The sequence below is a fragment of the Lissotriton helveticus genome, chromosome 4_1 (assembly GCF_964261635.1).
Source record: "Lissotriton helveticus chromosome 4_1, aLisHel1.1, whole genome shotgun sequence".
Lineage (NCBI taxonomy): Eukaryota > Metazoa > Chordata > Amphibia > Caudata > Salamandridae > Lissotriton > Lissotriton helveticus.
The window spans coordinates 437368128-437387746 of record NC_136063.1 but is presented as its reverse complement, the minus strand read 5'-3'; positions in this window follow the sequence as shown (position 1 = coordinate 437387746).

Below are 19619 nucleotides of genomic sequence, written 5' to 3'. Positions count from 1 at the left end.
ATAACTATAACTATTACTCTGGTGGAAAAATTGGCCAGATGAACTGTCACGTCATTGCCCTTCCCCTCCAAAAACTCTAGGGATGAACACCTTTTTAAGTGAGTCCTCTGCCTTGCATAAGGCCTTGGAGGCCTGGACACATTTTACCAAGTTTTTGACAAAGGCGTCTCAAACCTTTTGCGCCAGGACCTGCCTCCGTAAAGGCCTGGTTTCCCATTTTAGGATTCAAGCTAGGGAGGAGAGAACATCTCCTCTCAGTAGATAGTGCACAACTGGAGTTGCCCAAAAGGCTCACTGCCCTCTGGGCCCAACCCGAGAGAATCTCTGGGTCAACCAGTTCTCCTGTGCATTTGCTGTCCTCCACCATTTCCATAAATTGATGATCGATCTGGCATTTTCAGGCATCTTGTCCTGGCACACGCTCCAGGCCCAATCTAAACCTCTATTGGGGTCTTTAATAAGTTTGCCCTTGAAGGCGACCATGATGGCATTCATTTTTTAGGGTGGCAGCGACCTTACCCTCTATAGAGGGTTCTGGACATTCTGCCCTAACTTGTTATGCTCATCCAAGGGGTTTCTGAGGCATAGCTCCAGGTAATAAGCCACCTTGGAAGATGATTCCACTTCGAACTGCAGGGATGTCATATGTCTTCTTGTTCAAAAAGGCAGTTAGAATGATCCCAGTCCTAGGGGCTTGTGACCATATCGGTCCTCAGTTTCTTTTTTGAACCACCAGAAGGATGTAATTCTCTCACTAATTTGTATGCCTTGTCTGAATCTAAGGAGGAGTGGAATTACATATCATTATGGTCCTGATCTTGGTCCTGATCTGACATAGATGTCCTCAAGGGGATGTCATCTAACGGAAAGAGGCCACTAGGATCCACGCCTACCTTTGAAAGGTCCACCTGGCTAGTTTAGAGATAGCACTATTTTCCAAAGTTCAGGGAAAATGGCCTTTCTTTGCGCGCTGAGGCACGCGTGCCATATCCCTGCAAACTAAACCGCTCTTGCCTTAACCACACATATGCGTGGTTAAGGCAATGCGTGGTCTAGCTGTCCAGAAGTGCGGGAAGACTGACAGAATGCGTTGTAAAGGACACGTCCGAAACGGAAGCAGACAGGAACACGGACAGGTAATTGGGGCTGGAACCGGGTCAATTTTAGAGGGTTAGGTGTCGGTTTTAGGGCTCAGGGCGACGGTGCGGGGGCGGGGTCGTTTTTTGGAAGGGGGCAGAGTGTCTGGTTTTAAAACTCGGGTGGAGGAGGGTGTTGGGGTAGTTTTAAGGACTGGGTTGTGGGGTTAAGGATGAGGGAAGGTTTTAGGGCTTAGGGTCAGGAAAGTCAGGGAAGTTTTAAGGGCTGGAGAGGGAAGGGGTTTAGACCTCAAATTGGGGGTAGGGGTAGGTTTGAAGGCAGCACAGGGGTACGTTTTAGGCCTCAGGGAAGGGGGTTGTGTCATATTTATTTTAAAAAGGGGGCAGGGTTTTAGGGCTGAGGGCAGGGGAGTGGTAGTTGTAAGGGCTGGATGGGGTTTCCGGTTTTAAGACCCAGGGTGGGGAGGGTGTTGCTGTAATTTTAAGGCCTGCGTTTGTGGGAATTTAGGGGAGTTTAGGGATGAAGATAGGTTTTAGGGCTCAGGGTTAGGTGGGTTGGGGTAGTTTTATGGGCTGGAGAGCGAAGGGTTATCGGCCTTAGAAAGGGGGTAGGGGTAGTCTTGAAGGCAGCACTAGGGTACTTTATAGGTAACTGTGAACTGTTTAGTACCCTGTTTGCGATGATTGCACAGTGCCGGATCCTTGTCCGCACCGTGCAATCATTGAAAACAGCATCTTGCACAGTGCGAGCTGTCTTACTGCCGCTCAGGTAGATTTTTACTCGAGCGGCAGCTTTCCCAATGCGGACTGGTAGTTTCTCATCGCGAGCGGTCGCGAGCATACGTGACCACTCGCAATGAGAAACCTTCCCGCGTTGAGAACCTCGCCGGGAGGTTTATTTTCCACGCTCGTGATCGGCAACTTGATGTTGCTGATCGCGAAGGAGGAAAAAGTCTTGCCGGGATGTCATTTTGCTTGCTTGCGGTCGCCAACTTGACGTTGACGACCGCGAGTAAGCAAAAAATGACCGCTGCACTATGCTATGCTAAGCTCGCATGTTTGCACTGTGCTACGTGCAGTTTGCGCATTGCGAAGTAGCTCGAACTTTGCAAACTACGCGAGCGTAGCATAGTGCTTTGCCCAGGGTTAGTCTGGCCTCAGGATGAAGGAGGGGGTCTGGGTAGTTTTTTTTAAAAAAAGGAGCATGGTTTTAGGGCTCTGGGAAGGGGTAGGGGTAGTTGTAAGGGTATGATAGGGTTTTAAGACTCAGGGTGAAGGTGAGGGTGAGGGTGGGGGTGAGGTAGGGAGATAGAAGCTTCGGGTGGGGTGGCGGGTCAGGGTAGTGGCAAACTTAACAACGTACATTCCCTTACCAAACATGCCTTTACAATGAATATGCAAGTCAGTCTTGACCCTGTGCCTCATGGGAACAGTCCAGCCTGAACTGCCAAGCTAGGCCTTCCCTGAACCGGAAACACGCATCCTGGGACCGGTTTCTGGGTAACACCCTTCATCAGCCAGGCTAGCTTGAATCCACTAGCAAAGTGAGCAATGGACCCACGTCTGGGCATACCCTGCCAGCTTAGGACGAACAAGGCAAACACAAGGAGATGATGGACGGATCACTGAAACTTTTCAGACACCCACCCCAATCACGGATCTGGGTTGAATCCATAATCATTCTTTAGCTCACTTCGCCACCTCAGTTTTGACCCAGCTATATGCAAATCAGTCTAGACCCTGTGCCTCATGGGAACAGTCCATGCCGAACTGCCAAGCCAGGTCTTCCCTGAACCGGAAACAAGCATCCTGGGACCGGTTTCTGGGTAACACCTTCTTCAGCTAAGCCAGCTTGAATCCAGTGGCAAAGTGAGCAAGGGACCCAAGTCTGGGCATACCCTGCCAACTTGGGGCAAACAAAGCAAAAACACAAGGAGATGATGGATGGAGCGCTGAAACTTTTCAGACACTCACCCGCAGTCACAGATCTGGGTTGAATCCATCATCTTTCCTTAGCTCACTTTGCCACCTCAGTTCAGACCCAGCTATATGCAAATCAGTCTTGACCCTGTGCCTCATGGGAACTGTCCAGCCCGAACTGCCAACCAAGCCAAGTTTTCCCTGAACCAGAAAGAAGCATCCTGGGACCGGTTTCTGGGTAACACCCTTCATTAGGCAGGCTAGCTTGAATCCAGTGGCAAAGTGAGCACGGGACCAACGTCTGGGCATACCCTGCCAACTTAGGGCGAACAAAGCAAACTCAAGGAGATGATGGACGGAACACTGAAACTTTTCAGACACTCACCCCCAGTCACAGATCTGAGTTGAATCCATCATCCTTCTTTAGCTCACTTCGCCACCTCAGTTCAGATCCAGCTATATGCAAATCAGTCTTGACCCTGTGCCTAATGGGAAGAGTTCAGCCTGAACTGCCAAGCCAGGTCTTCCCTGAACTGGAAACAAGCATCTTGGGACCGGTTTCTGGGTAACACCCTTCATCAGCAAGGCTACCTTGAATCCAGTGGCAAAGTGAGCAAGGGACCCACGTCTGGGCATACCCTGCCAGCTTAGGGTGAACAAAGCAAACACAAGGCGAAGATGGAGTGAGTGCTGAAACTTTTCAGACACTCACCCCCAGTCACAGATCTGGTTTGAGTTTATCATCATTCTTTGGCTCACTTTGCCTGCTCAGTTCAGACCCAGCTATATGCAAATCAGTCTAAACCCTGTGCCTCATGAGAACAGTCCAGCCCGAACTGCCGGATGGCATGGAGGGATCGAGTGTTGAATTGTTTCTGGAGGACGTAGTTCTCAATCACTTAAAGGCAAAACAACTCTCCAACTACTTTACCATAGAGCGTGCTCACAGGGCACCCATTCCCAAACCAAAGCTGGGTGCCCCACCAAGAACAATAATTGCACGGATCCTTAAATCCGCGATAGGGAGGCCATTTGACAGACAGCACGCATACACGGAGACCTACGCCATAAAAACGCAGTCTAAAGGCAGCGACGAACCTTTGAGGGCATCAAGAGAGAACTGCATAACAAAGAGATCAAATATTCAATGCTGTTTCCAGAAAAAATGAGAGTGGTCGCCGAGGGGAAAACATGGTACTTCAACAAAGCAGAAGAAACCTGGGAGTGGCTGGAAGGCTGGCGATCAGTGGGCCACAATCCCCAATGAGGGATAAGACGGTGCCACAGAAAGACAACCAAGGAGATCAGTGAAGGAAGGAATACATACCTCGGAATAGGATCTGTTCGAAAGGAGGGTCTGGACTACGAAGTCACTGCGACTGTGCTATACTGGTAAATGGATGCATGAGATTGGATATCCTGTTATAGGTGGGATGGAGGAGATTTGACAGTGGGAATGGGTCCACACCCACTGGGATAGACATGTTGTCAGCAGGACTAAAACTGAAGCTGGGGAAGTTTGGGGTGCATGGGAGATCGAGAACGGTGCTCCAATCTGTTCGACACAACCACCGCTTAGTTATCAAGTTTAAGAGTGAGAGGCACTCTGTGAGTTGGGGAGGTGGGTGGTTGTTGAACCCGCCAGCAGAGTAGCAAGGAGGGGGAAGATATTGTTGGAGTATGAAGTGTTCTTCTTCTTTTTATTTTAGAAATGTTTCTTATTTGTTATTGAAATGTCAGAACACAGTATTAGTACAGTACACTGGTTATGAAGTGATGGAGCAGACGCACAAATGGTTATTAAAGATGCTGTTTTACCTCAAATTGAAGGTCAGACTGTGAGGGGGCGGTGCCAAGGGGAACACCGGAGGCTCACCAGCCTTAGAGTCATGTCTTGGAACGTAAACAGTCTGGTAATCGCCTTAAACACACAATAGTCTTACAATACCTGCATAGACACTCCCCTGACCTGGTGCTGCTCCAAGAAACACACCTGAAGGGTAACAGGTATAGAGCATTGGACAGATACGGCTACAAACTTGCAGCACATCTAGGTTACACAACAGGATCAGGAAGAGTAGGGACAGTGCTTAGGACAGCCCTCCCCTGTTAGTGGGGAAGATTTGGGATGACGATACATGGTACTCACAGGGACATGGGAGGGGCAGACTATGAATATTGTCTTGCGCTATATACCACCAGACATACACTCGGAGGCACCCTCTGCACTGGGGGCCCTTCTGGTGGACCTCCCGCCAGGGATATTGATATTAGAGGGTGACATGAATTCCATCTTGGCCCCGGCACGAGATAGAGAAGGCTAACAAGGGGCAGGGACGGAGCCGCTTCTAGGATTTGTAGAGGCCATGGGCCTGACAGACTTATGGTGGCTGCATAATCCCTGTACCCGGCAATACACCTTTCACTCAGCTGGGCATGGCAGTTATTCTCGCCTAGACCATTTCTTAACACATAGGGGAAGTGAAGGGTGGGTTTGTAATGCCTGAATTGGACCACTGGGAACATCGGATCACTCACCATTGGAGGTGGCCATACAGGGTCCGATAAGAAGCAACATACTGCCGCCTAGAATAAACTCCTGGGTCTTCAAGAATAAAGATTTAGCGGACCAAGCTAGAGAAAGAGCACAACTCAATTTTCAAGAAAATGAGGAATCAGTGGAGTCAGCATGCACCGTATGGAAGGCATTTAAGCCAGTAATAAGGGGACATATCCGGGCTCACATTGGGGGCTGCAAAAAAGGATACTGTGGAACACACTAGAAGCAAAAGTAGCTGCACTGGAGGCTAGAATAGTAGCTGGGGAAAAGGCTGACCCACCACTCATGCACCTTCTTGACATTAAAAGGCAGGGAATGAGGGACCTTGAGGACAAGGACAGGGAACGAAACTGGGTGGCCGAGATTTGCGACTCCCAGGGGCAAGGCACATCACTGGTGAAGGGATAGCGAGGGCCTTCGCACATTACTTTGAGGGGGTCTATGCCTCCAACCCCATCAGATCAGAAGCGGACCGTCGGGAACTATTGGCTGAGATGCGGCTTCCCGCGCTGTCCGGTGAAGATAGGGAGGACATGGAGAAGGATACAACAATTGAGGAGGTAACGAGTGCCATACAAGACCTGCAGGTAGGGAAGGCCCCGGGGCTGTATGGCCTGCTGGCTGAGTTATTTAAGGATATGGCAAGCGTATTGGCGCCATATCTCCTGGAAATGTTTGATGAGGCCAGTAAAGGAGGCTGCCTGCCACTGGATTCAAGCTATCCTGGCTGATGAAGGGTGACTTACCCTGAAACCTGTCCCAGGATGCTTGTTTCCAGTCCATGGAGGACCTGGCTTGGCATTTCGGTCTGGACTGTTCCCATGAGGCACAGGGTCATATGGCTGGGTCTAAACTGGGGTGGCATGGTGCGCAAAAGAACGATGGATTAAACCCAGATCCTTGTGACTGGGGGTGAATGTTTGCATTGTCCAGCATTCCCCATTTGTTTGTGTAGTGCCTGCCACTGGACAAACAGAGAGCTACTATTGTGGTAATACCTAAGGCGGGTAAACCACCAGACCAATGTAGCTCCAATCAATCAATCAATCAATCAATCATGCCATTTGTATAGCGCACTACTCACCCGGGAGGGTCTCAAGGGGCTTGGGGGGAGGGGTATGCTACTGCTCGAACAGCCAGGTCTTGAGTTGTTTCCTGAAGGCGAGATGGTCCTGGGTCAGCCGAAGGTGGATGGGGAGGGAGTTCCAAGTCTTGGCAGCCAGGTAAGAGAAGGATCTTCCTCCGGCGGTGGCTCTTCGGATGCGTGGTACGGCTGCGAGGGCGAGGCTGGTGGACCGTAGCTGGCGGGTGGGCGTGTAGAAGGTCAGGCGGTCGTTGAGGTACTTGGGGCCCAGGTCGTGGAGAGACTTGTGTGCGTGGGTGAGGAGCCGGAACGTGATCCTCTTGTCGACGGGGAGCCAGTGCAGGTTCCTCAGGTGGCTGGAGATGTGGCTGCGTCGGGGGACATCCAGGATGAGTCGGGCGGAGGCGTTCTGGATGCGCTGGAGTCTTTTCTGTAGCTTGGCTGTGGTTCCGGCGTAGAGGGCGTTTCCGTAGTCCAGTCGGCTGGTGACGAGTGCCTGGGTGACAGTCTTCCTGGTCTCGGTCGGGATCCAGCGGAAGATCTTGCGAAGCATACGCAGGGTGTTGAAGCACGATGAGGAGACGGCGTTGACTTGTCTGGTCATCGAGAGGGAGGGGTCCAGGATGAAGCCCAGGTTGCGTGCGTGGTCGGTTGGCTTGGGTGCAGTGCCCAGGGCTGGGGGCCACCAGGAGTCGTCCCAGGCGGAGGGCGAAGATCCCAGGATGAGGACTTCCGTCTTGTCCGAGTTCAGTTTCAGGCGGCTGTCCTTCATCCACTCGGCGACGTCTTTCATCCCTTCGTGTAGGCAGGTTCTGGCGGTGTCGGGGTCTCTGGTGAGGGAGAGGATCAGCTGGGTGTCGTCGGCGTAAGAGATGATGTTGAGGTTGTGCTGGCGTGCGATGGCTGCGAGAGGTTTCATGTAGATGTTGAAGAGGGTGGGGCTGAGTGAAGATCCTTGCGGGACGCCGCAGATGACTTCGGTGGCCTCGGAGCGAAACGGGGGGAGGCGGACTCTTTGTGTTCTTCCGGCGAAGAACGAGAGGATCCACTCCAGTGCCTTCTCTTGGATACCGATGTTGCTGAGGCGCTGGACTAGGGTGCGGTGGCAGACCGTGTCGAACGCAGCGGAGAGGTCCAGGAGGATGAGGGCCACTGTTTCCCCCTTGTCGAGCAGGGTCCGGATGTCGTCGGTGGCTGCGATGAGGGCGGTCTCGGTGCTGTGGTTGGCTCTGAAGCCGGACTGCGAGGGGTCGAGGGATCCGTTCATCTCGAGGAAGGCGGTCAGCTGTCTGTTGACGATCTTCTCGATGACTTTAGCAGGAAAAGGGAGGAGCGAGATGGGGCGGAAGTTTTTGAGATCGGTGGGGTCCGCTGTAGGTTTCTTCAGGAGGGCGCTGATCTCGGCGTGCTTCCAGCTCTCCGGGAAGGTGGCGGTGTTGAAGGAGGCGTTGATGATGTTCCGGAGTTGGGGTGCGATGGTGGAGTCCGCCTTGTTGAAGACGTGGTGTGGGCAGGGGTCGGTCGGTGATCCGGAGTGGATGGTGTTCATCGTGCGGGCTGTGTCTTCGGTGGTCACCGTGGTCCAGGTGCGAAGGGTGGCGGTGGGGGGCGTTGGTTCGACGGTTGGGTGCGTGGGTGGGGTGCCGAAGCTGTTGTGGATGTCGGCGATCTTGCGGTGGAAGAGCGAGACGAGGGAGTCGCAGAGGTCTTGTGACGGAGTGATGTTGTTGGTGCCGGTGCTGGGGTTGGAGAGCTCCTTGACGATAGTGAAGAGCTCTTTGCTGTCGTGGGCGTTGTTGTCCAGTCGTTCCTTCAGGGATTTCTTCTTGATGGTGCGGATGAGCTGGTGGTGCTTGCGGGTAGCGTGTTTGAGGGCAGTCATGTTGTCGGTGGTCCGGTCGAGGAGCCAGGCTTTCTCGAGGGTGCGGCAGGTCTTCTTGGAGTCCTTGAAGTCGTCGGTGAACCAGGATACCTTGTTGCTTCTGGGTCTGCTGGGAGGGGTCTTTAGTGGCGCGAGGTCGTCGGCGCAGGCGGTCAGCCACTGTGTGAAGTTGCGGGCTGCTTCGTTGGGGTCCGTTGTGTTGGCGGGTGGGCTCTGGCTGAGGGAGGGGGTGAGCTGGTCTGCGGTGATCTTGCTCCAATTCCTGTGAGGTACCTGTTGCGGGTGGTGGTGGGTCGTGGATCTTTTGAAGCTGAAGTGGACGCAGCTGTGGTCGGTCCAGTGGAGTCCGGTGGCGTGGCTGAAGGTGATGTACTTGCTGGAAGAGAAGACGGGATCAAGCGTGTGGCCGGCGTTGTGGGTGGGGGTGTTGACCAGTTGCTTGAGTCCGAGGTTGGCGAGGTTTTCCAGCAGGGCGGTGGTGTTGCGGTCCTTGTTGTTCTCCAGGTGGAAGTTGAGGTCCCCGAGGCGGATGTAGTCTGTGGAGGGGAGGGCGTGCGGGCTGATGAAGTCTGTGATGTCTTCGCTGAATTGTGTGCGTGGTCCCGGGGGTCTGTAGACGAGGGTGCCTCTGAGGGTTGTCTTAGGGTCGGTGTGAATCTGGAAGTGGAGATGTTCGGCTGCGGCGAAGGAGTCGTTGGCGTTGGTCGTGATGCGGATGGTGTTCCTGTGGATGATGCCGGTCTGGTTGATGCGGTCTCTCCTGATGATCTTGTACCCGTCCGGGATGGCGATGGCGATGTCAGGTGCAGAAGAGGCGTTCATCCAGGTTTCCGTGAGGAAGGCGACGTCCGGTGATGTAGCGTCGAGGAGGTTCCAGAGTTCCACGGCGTGTCTGTGGACGGAGCGGGTGTTGATCAGGATGAACTTGAGGTGGTTGCTGCTGGTGTTTGTCTTGGCGGGTGCGGGGCAGGTTCGGAGGCAGGTAAACTTGCAGGTGCAGCAGGTGAAGGGTCCGTGGGTGCGTCTCGGGGTGGCTCGGCAGCAGGCGTGGGTCCGGCCGGCATTGAGTGCGTTGAGAGTGGTGGCGTCGTAGGTCAGTCGGGTCGTCTTGCCTCGGCGGGGAGGGCCAGGGGTCCTGGCACTGGGCGCGGGCCAGGCGCGGACGGGCGCAGACGGGCTTACCTTTGGCGCACCTTTGGCGCTCAATCGGTGCTCCCGCTGCGCGCGTCCGCTGCGCGGTCGCTCTGGGGGCGTCATAAGTAAGGAGTCGGGAGGGAGGAGCAGCTGGGTGGCGGGAGCGGCGGCGAATGGAATCACAGGGGGGCGGGGCCGCAGGGAGGCAGCGGCGGGAAATTCCAAGAAGCAGCGGGCAGCGGGAAATTCCCAGGAGCAGCGGGAAATTCCCAGGAGCAGTGGGAAATTCCCAGGAGCAGCGGGCAGCGAGCGAAGGAATCTGCAGGCAGGAGGCGGCAAAGGCAGGAGCGGTAGCAGTGAGTGGGGCGACCAAGCCCTGTGGAGGGCTGAGCGGTCACCAACAGGCCCATATCCTTGTTAAACATGGAAGTTAAAACTCCTCGCTAAAGTCCTGATAAACTGCCTTTTGGGGAGGATCATGACACTTATACACCCCGATCATTCCGGATTCATGCCTCACCGGAGCACCAGTCTAAACCTTAGATCCTTGCATGGTATGATGCACCTGACAAAATCCTGCCCGGGGGAAGAGGCGGCATTTGACCGCAATGAATGCTACTAACTATTCACAATTCTGGAACGATTCAGGTTTGGCCCTCTGTTCCAATCTTGGATCAGCTTGCTGTATAAGAACCCACTTGCTAGTGTGCAGGTAAATGGCTCTGTCTCCCACTCCTTCGTCCTACATAAGGGGACAAGACAAGGGTGCCCTCTGTCCCCCTTACTGTTTGCACTAGCGCAGTAGCTGCTCGTGGCATGGGTGAGAGGGGACGTGGTAGTGTTCGGAATAAGAGGTGGTGGACAGTGGGAAGAGTGAATATCCCTATATGTGGACGATGTCCTCTTGTATGCGACAAGGCCTCGTATTACTATAGGCAGGCTATTGCAAATTTTCCGGTTATTCAGGGGGTACTCAGGGTATCGAATCAACTGGGATAGGTTCCTTATGATTATGCTTTGCAATGGACCAGCACCCGCTCTCCCTGGAGAGATAAAGCTCCAATCCAAGTATAGTTTTAAGTACCTGGGTATTATCATCGCTAAGACAGAAACGGAATTTATGGAGGAAAACTTGTTGCCCCACTTGGAATGTCTGAGACTAGATGTCTCTCATTGGAGGACATTGCCAAGCTCCCTGATGGGGAGAGCAGTTTTATTCAAAATGATGACACTATCCCACATGCAATATGTCCTCCAAAACACCCCATATAAGGTATCTGATAGTTTCTTCAGGGAAGTGGATAGTGAATTGCGGAAACTACTGTGGGATGGGGGAGGTGCAAGAATAGCCCTGACCAAACTTCAGAGAGGGGTATATGAGGGTGGGCTTGCTGTCCTGGACCTCAAAAAATATTATTTGGCATCACAACTGATAACGATTAATGACTGGATTTTTGCATATCGGAATGACCCAGCCTACCGGGTAGACCACAGGGTGATGGGGCCAAGAAGATACCCAGGTGCACTATACCGGAGTTTGACAGCAAAGTATATGCCCCCACGCACAAAGACTGACCTGGATGCGTGAAAGAGGGCCAACAAGTTCTTCGGGTGGGATAATAGGCTGACAGAACAACCCCGCTATGGGACAGTAATAAGCTGGAGGAGGTGGGAAAATTACAGGGCTTTAATGAATGGAAGCTGCTAGATATAGCCCATCTAGGTGATGTATTGAGGGGTCCAGCGATAATCTCATTCAAAGACCTGCAGAAGAAGTATCAGTTAGCTGGCAGAAAGATACAGATATATGCAGCTGGGTCATGCACTCCATAGGCACATTAGAGAGGGGTAACTTTTCCATGAGTACAGCCCCCTGGAGGATCCACTCATACTAAACCCAATCCCAGAAACGGCATTATCCTTCACATGCATTAGTAAATATTAAAAGTGATGTATAGAATTAAAATGTATGTAATTATTTTCTATGCAATTTAATGTTACATATGTTTTAAATTAAAAATAGGCTATTTATATAATGTATTTAAATTATAAATAGGTATTATTTCCCCCCTTGTGCTGAAAGTTCAGATTTATTTATATATTTTTAACTATTTTAAATAATCTAATTTATTTTAACATTGCTTTCCATGGGGGGTTTAGTTAGGCCTGCGCAGAATTTTGATTACACAGAGTAATCAGAGTAATTTCAGTAATTTTGTGTTACTCTTTGATGTGGAATTACTGATAATTTGGCATTTACTCCTTCTTGTGTGACTAACAGTAATTTAGGGGGAAAAATCCTACAGCGAGAGCAGACGCTCGCGCTCACTATTCCTGTTCTGCTGCATTTAGCCCTGTTTCTTAGTGCAAAATGCATCATAAGAAAATAGCAGAAAATGGCAGTAGTAAGTTGGAGAAAAATCCTACTGCAAGAGCACATTTAGCGAGCATTACCAGCCGCTTGTGCTCTCTATTTGTGTTTTGTTGCATTTAGCGCTATTTTCTACCTAGGGCAAAATGCACCCTTTCATCCATTTTGGATGTGAAGGGGTATTTTTACACTAAGAAATTGCGCTAAATGCAGAATTACTCTTCTTGTAATTCAGGTGGAATTGTGTGGAATTCTTGGGTAATTCTGCGTGATTCAGCTACACAGGATTATGCAAGTTACCCCCACCCCTTTTTTAAAGTCCCCACCTCCATTATCTTTTATGGGAGGGTATTGCAGTACCAGTGGTTGGCCATGCATAATGCTGGACTTATTACAAAAATGTAAGGTCCTACAAAAGTGTATGTTACATGTGTAAGCCAGTAGAAAAGTGTAAGTTATAGATGTTAATTACTACAAAATTGTAAGTTACTACAAAACTGTAAGTTACACATTTAAGTTACCACAAAAGTGCAGTGTGTGACTAGCACAGTGTAGTATGTTTTGTAGGAGTACTACTGTTGTTCTACAAAATATACTACAAAGTGCAGTTTGTGAAGCATGCCTAATGATTTCATGTAAGTATTGTGACTAGTTTCCATCAGCAAAAGCATAGCAGAAACTATAAGCAAATATGTGGAAAAATATATTGTAATATAATTACCATAATAGATTTCCAGTATGTTTATGCAAAACTCTAAGGCATTTCCAGGCATATTCCTGGGAAAGTCAAATTACTTTTCAAGGGCTATCCAATTCTCACAGTTTGGAGTCCTCTGTGGTTGCAAAGTCTTCACAAGGGGAATGAGATCCTCTGTTGAAAAGCCCTTAAAAAATAAAATAATAATCCCTGTGGAGAAAAATACTTTCTCTATGATAAAAGCCCATCTCCTACAACTCCAGAGTTCAAGGGGGAGATTTTTTCCCCTTTTGTACCCTGGAGAGTGAGTTACGCCTTCCATCTGCTGAAGTATATCTTCAAACATTTCCAGGGTGGGAAGAGGTTGAAGAGGAGTGTGGGGAACAAACATAGATGTTTGCTAGTGCTCCCAAACTTCCAAAGCAAACCATGCCTTACAACAGCCATTTCCCACCTCTTGAGTGGGATTTGTACATTCGATCTCCACATTCGTGCTGGAAATATGCATACTAGTAAAAGCCTTTAAGTCTGTGAATTCATCGCAGGCATAAAAAAGGTATATTAGGTTGTAAGCATATGTTTATGATATAACTCCCTTGTGATGAGCCCCATAAATGTGTTGGTTGTACAGAGCTGTAATGTTATTACTGCTACCTCCATATTAACCTCCATAATTGTAGTCATTTACCCTTTTGTAACAACTTTGGGGCATATTCACAAGGCGTTAACTTCAATTTATCTCAACACTTGCTTACCCGTCGCGCATTGCTGCGATCTCAGAAGAAAGGAAATTTAATGAAGCTTATTATGATGACATTCAATTTACATTGTGTCATTTTTATTGAAACTTATTCAATTTCATATGGAAAACATTTCAAAGTGTTGTTTTAATTCTGTTTTTTTATTCGAGTGCTTGTGGATACACGATATTTTTAGTTTTTCCGTTGTTGCCAGAAACCTTTGCGGGAGTGTACTCAACAACTTTTAACAATTTTTTTTTTTTTTTTGCCAGAAACCTTCACGGACGTGTACTCAACAACTTCCCAAAGTTTCATGCCAATCAGATGAATGGTGTAGTAATGCATAAAGGACAAACGGACATACTTTGTTTTTTATATATATAGATTAACGCAGCAAAAGTGGAGATAGATTTAACATCCCATTCACAAGCCGGTCAAACTGCAGACAACACCAGTATTCCCGCGATAACTGCCCCCAAATTTATCTCCATCGTAGACGCCACCAACTAATACTAATGAGATGCAGAGTAGGTGTTCCCGTGCAAAAACACACGAGAAAACCATAACACCACATTCACAACTAACTGCAAGATTTGTGAAGTGAAGCAAAAAACAGGGGATAACCCGCTGTAGCACAGGGATTTTACACCTGCCTCTTGCTGGTGCTCAGCAGGATGACTACCCACAGCATGAAAGGGAGCCCAGCCAAGAGCCACACCTGAAGACCCACAGATGCCATGAAGGCAATGATCATGCAGCTCCGATACCCATGAGGGTTTCAAAACCCACTGCCACCAACACCAGCCCCCGCCATCATTTTTTTAATAACCTCCCAACTCCTCAGCATTCACCCGTGAATGCATTTCCATCTATCACTTGTAGGTGCTGGCTGGCAGGGTCTTTTAATAAAGCGGGGGTACAGATGTCGGGCAAAGGGCCTCTGTTGACACAGAAGTCTTTCAGGCTGCATGTCAGATGTTAAATGAACCAGACATTGGCCGAATTCACAGAACTAACTTAAGACATAATCCTAAACTTACTACCATTTACTAATTTTGGTATTCACAGAAGGCACTTACTCATTTTGGTATTCACAGAAGGCACTTACTCATGACTGAGTAAGTGCCTTCTGTGAATACCAAAATGAGTAAGTGCCTTCTGTGAATGCCAAAATGGTAGTAAGTTTAGGATTTTGTCTTAAGTTAGTTCTGTGAATCGGGCCCAATGTCTCCTGCCTTTGTTATTCACTTAACATCCTAACCCTAACATCCTAATGTTTGTAGGGCCATGTTCGCAATGCGATATTGCCTGGGTTGAGAAAGGTGAGTTGTCCTGATGTGCCTATCCACAGCTATCGCCTGCTAACGCAGGAATTACTAACGCCATTGTGATGTTGTTGTCACCTGTTTTCTCCGCCGTTCGCTGTAATTATCGCCATGTAGCGTGGGCTTGTGAATACCCCGCTATCACGGCGATAATAATCGGGGTTAGGCCGTGATAACTTTTCTGCCAATAAATTACTATGGCGATAGTTATCGCACATTCTTGTTAATATGCCCCTTACACTTTTGTAGTAAGTCCAGAACAGAATTAATTCAATTGTGCATTTATCTATTGTGTTCTACATTCATAGTAAATAAATAAGTTACACTAATACATAATTTAAAAATATTTTAACATTTATTTTCAAGTTAAATAAACTTAAAAACAACTTTTAAAATCGTCTGAGGGACAAGGCTAAAAGTTCTCGAATACCATAGTTGCTAGGATAGCTGGAAAAATAAATGCATAGCTTGCAATCTGTCTTGTTTTCTTTTATGTGTTTATTAAGGTTTCTTTTTGCGATTTTCTGGTGCTGTTTGATGGGTATTTGCACAAATTAGTCAAACAATTTAATACCAGAAAATAAACACTATAACAATCCAGAAAGGCTTCTTTTCTTTAAAACAGTTGCAAATGGATTAAAATATATAATTAATCGCATACTGATAAAATGCATATTTCAAAGAAAAAACAATAGCTGAGATAAGCGCCAAAAACGAAGCAGGATCGTGGTAAACATAGGTTGATAGACAAACGATGACAAAGTATCCACAAACTGCATCTCAGAGAGGTTTCAGAAGCGAACTCACTATCCTTTAAATTAGAAGGTCTGAGAAAGGCTTTTCAAAGTGTTCTCTTAAAGACCTCCTGCTCTGCTCTGTAATCTCCCAGCAATATCAGAAAAGTGTTTGTGATAGAAGTCTGTGGCCTGCAGTCCATCACAAAGTGATTGATGTGGCTCTCTTCCGTCTTCGTCCAAAAACAGGTCTGAGTAAAGAAAGAGCGAACATGTCGTAGCAGCTAACATGCCCAGCAGGGGTGACCTGCTGTTCTGTACTGCTGTGATCTACCCTACAAGGGTAACGCGCTTCATTTTTGTGACAGAAGTGGACAGAAACCCTGGCGCGGAACTGCGCCTACAATGACAGATCACGGGAGAACATTTCTGACAGTCCATGAATTCCTGAGAACCATCAATCACAGGATGTGAGGCGCATGCTAAAATGGGAAAAAAATAAAAGGTGGATTAAAAAAGCGAACTAAAAAAGATTTGTTACAGTGAAGCCACCGACCATTGTGCTACACTATTCTCGCTGAACAAGAACGAATTGCATTTCTTAATTATTCCAAGCACTTGGCTCACACAGAGTGAATAATATACTGACCTAGTCAACTGTACCAGGTGCCATAGCAAATACATCACATGGCATTCAATGAGCTACTAGATAGCTAGATTCATCATTGTTAAATCGGCTCGCAAAGGGCCAGATTCTGAGAATCTGGCCCTTTGCAAGTGCAATTTTTGCATTTGGGATTCATCATCCCAAATGCAAAAATCGCTAATTGCGAAATCGCATATTTGCGAGGAATAGCATTTAAGGAATCTCTATTTGAGATTCCTTAAATGCAATTCATGAAACATTTAAAAATGGCGAATTCGCAAATTTGGGCCGCTATTTACCACGAAGTTTTAACCTCGTGGTAAATAGCGGAAACTTAGAAAAATGCACATAAGTGCATTTTTCTAAGTTGTATGTTACACACACACATGTCCCAACGACATGTGTGTGCGTGACACCAGCATCCAATGTCATTTCAGGGGTGCCACAGGTTGTCCATTGGACACCCCTGCACCCTTGAAATCGCAACTATAGGTCCATAGGAATGAATGGGGAGTCATTCCTTATTTGCGATTAGCAATTAGCTAATCGCAAATAAGGAAGCTGTAGGAAGCTGTAGGAATCGCAATAAATATTGCGATTCCTACATGAATCCCGTTGTGCGAGTCTGTAATAGCGATTCCTTATTATTCGCTATTACAGACTCGCAAAACATGCCGATGATGAATCTGGCTGATAGTCTCCTACTAACAATGCGCAATGATACCTAAGAATGGAAAAATTGTTCTGTACGTTAGACACAAAATTCAGAAAGCATGATTTGTGGAAATTGTTTCCTTCCCGAAAGTGTCACTGGATTTGGATTGTAGCTAGGTGGACATTTCTGTCACGCTGGCGTAATGTTGCATTATTGCGATAAAAACAAAATTCCTGAAGCAAAGCTATTTTGCTGCATAATTAAGGACCACATGTATCATGCATGTTACGGCTCACAAACGTTTGTGACTGGTAAAATGCATTTAGGTATGCATGAATTCCAATTCCGGAAATGTTCCAGAATCGCACTTTGGAATTGCGAATACATACCTATTCGGTATTAGGAAGGGGCATGTTTTGGGCGTCCCTTCCTAATACCAAATCGCAGCTGTATGTAAGAATGCTTTGCGACCCAAATGCGGTCAAAAAACATTCACATTTTACCACCTACTTCAAATAGGCGGTAACCCATTCGCAAATGGAATGGAGACCCCAAGGAACCCCTTCACCTTTGGAAATGGTATCAAAAACTTTTTTCAGACCAAGGAAAAGAATACTGCAGGAAAACTGGCTGCACTTTAAAAAAAATATTGCATTATTTAAATTGCTATTCCCAATATCGATAGTACTGGCCCTTAGTGCTGGGAACAACACAAATGGCCAGAAAGCAGAATGCTGCTGTGTTTTTTGCAATTTTATTCTTGCAAAATTCATCTGCTTGATCAAAATGGATGTCAGCATGCATTTAATTCTAGAATGTAGCACCAAATTACACATAATGTTCCCGAAACTTTCAATAACTAAGCACCCACAGATAATGCAAATTTTGTTCACCCCTAGTTGTAACCCAGTCCACTTGTGCTAAGTGTACAGTGTGATCACACTAATGCCGGCAGAGCAAACCTTCTCTGCAGAGGGAGTGTGCGTGTTAAATACATTATAAGCAGAGGGCCATATACATGGAAAAGTAACAGTGCAGCAAGTCACGCTACGTAATAGGGAAAGGGCCGTAACTAAAAGAATATAACACATCTCTGTCCTCGTCCCTCCACTGGGACTGTTTTGGCTACCTAGCGCCAACTCAGGCACCCTTGCACCATGGTGCCTGCATGACAAGATTCTTTTTGTGTAGAAACGGGCACCTTCCTACACAAAAACAATCCTGAGAGGCTAATTCCTCTTTCTATGTGTGCTGCAGAATGCAGTACACATAGAAAGAGTAAGTAATGAGGAGAAATAAATATATTTTTTCCTCGTTAGTCCTCACCTGACGAGGCAAATCTTTTTGGCATGTTCCCTGGCCTGTTCGCCACACAAGCTGTAATGCAGCCTACATGGAGAACGGGGAAAGTGTGCATGACTGGTTTGGGCGGCCCAGAGGGCCGATAAAATAGGCATTGCACACTTATAAGTGGGCACAAATCACTCTTCCTCAGCCCTGCGCCGAGAGCAGAACAGCCCTGCCCACCAGCCCGCCAAGCAGCACAAAGCATAAAATGATAATAATGCAAAGTTATTATAATTTTATGTTTCCACTATGTACGCACTGCTTAAAAACAGTAGGGTGATACTCCTCCAAGTTAGCGGAGGAGCCACCACTGCTCTATGGTGCAGAATAAGACAACACGTTGATTTGCGCTGCATTGCTTTACTCAAGATTTATGAAGCCACTGAAGGCCATGTAAGGTGGCTTTGCATAGCTTCATAAAACTCTTTTTATAGTTGAGTCGCTCTTGCACCACACTGTGTGATACAAGAGCGATGCAACGAGGATCGTAAATATCATCCAAAATGTTCATAAATGGGAAATACTTGCTTCTTAAACACAGATCGAGGAATTACCATCTCATTTCTATATAGTGAGGCTTCAAGGAAAGTCAGCTGACAGTTTGCCATCACATTGCCCCGTATTGCAGATCTCAGACTTTTTCTGTCCATAATCATCTTCATGATGCAGGCCATCACCATAATATTCCAAGATATAAATCCTTTAAGAAGTATCAGTGAAAGACATTTTTGACTCATAACTTGCTGGCATCAAGGGTCTCGCTCTGAAAAAGCAGTAATACACTACTGGATAGTAATCCTATTTAGGTTATATGTCACATTATCAACCCCTGAAATATCGACACGCACATACATCGGGACCATACAATCGACTCATGTAATATATTACAACATAAGTGTAGATATTCTATTTTTAACTCTGCCATGATGATATTCCGGCAGTCAATATAATGTTCCTGATATATACGTGGGTCGATATTTTGACTGTGATAATATGACAGTGCTCCCCCAATTACTACCCAGTGGTAGCTACTGTGCATTATAAAAAAGTTTGTTGCACCCATCAGATTCCTCAGTTCTCAGTAAACTCAGTAAACTCCATTGGATGAGAGCCACACTGACATATTATCCTCTTTGGCAGACCTAATTTGCAGAGAGCATACCTAGGCAGATGAGGTCCATCTCCTTCCACTGCCCCCTGTGTTATACCTGTTGATGTTACAAGTGGCAGTTGTTATTGGTGAAAATGCTCAAAGTAAGACCAGCATTTCACTGGTCTTGTTCTGAACTGGGTGTTACTGGGGTAGATGGATGGGTCACCACGGACCGCTGATTAGAGTTTGTGTTTGATGGAGCAAGGTTTCATACGTAAAGAGACTTGCTCGGATTCAATCCTCTCAAAATAATATGTAATCTATTAATCAACAT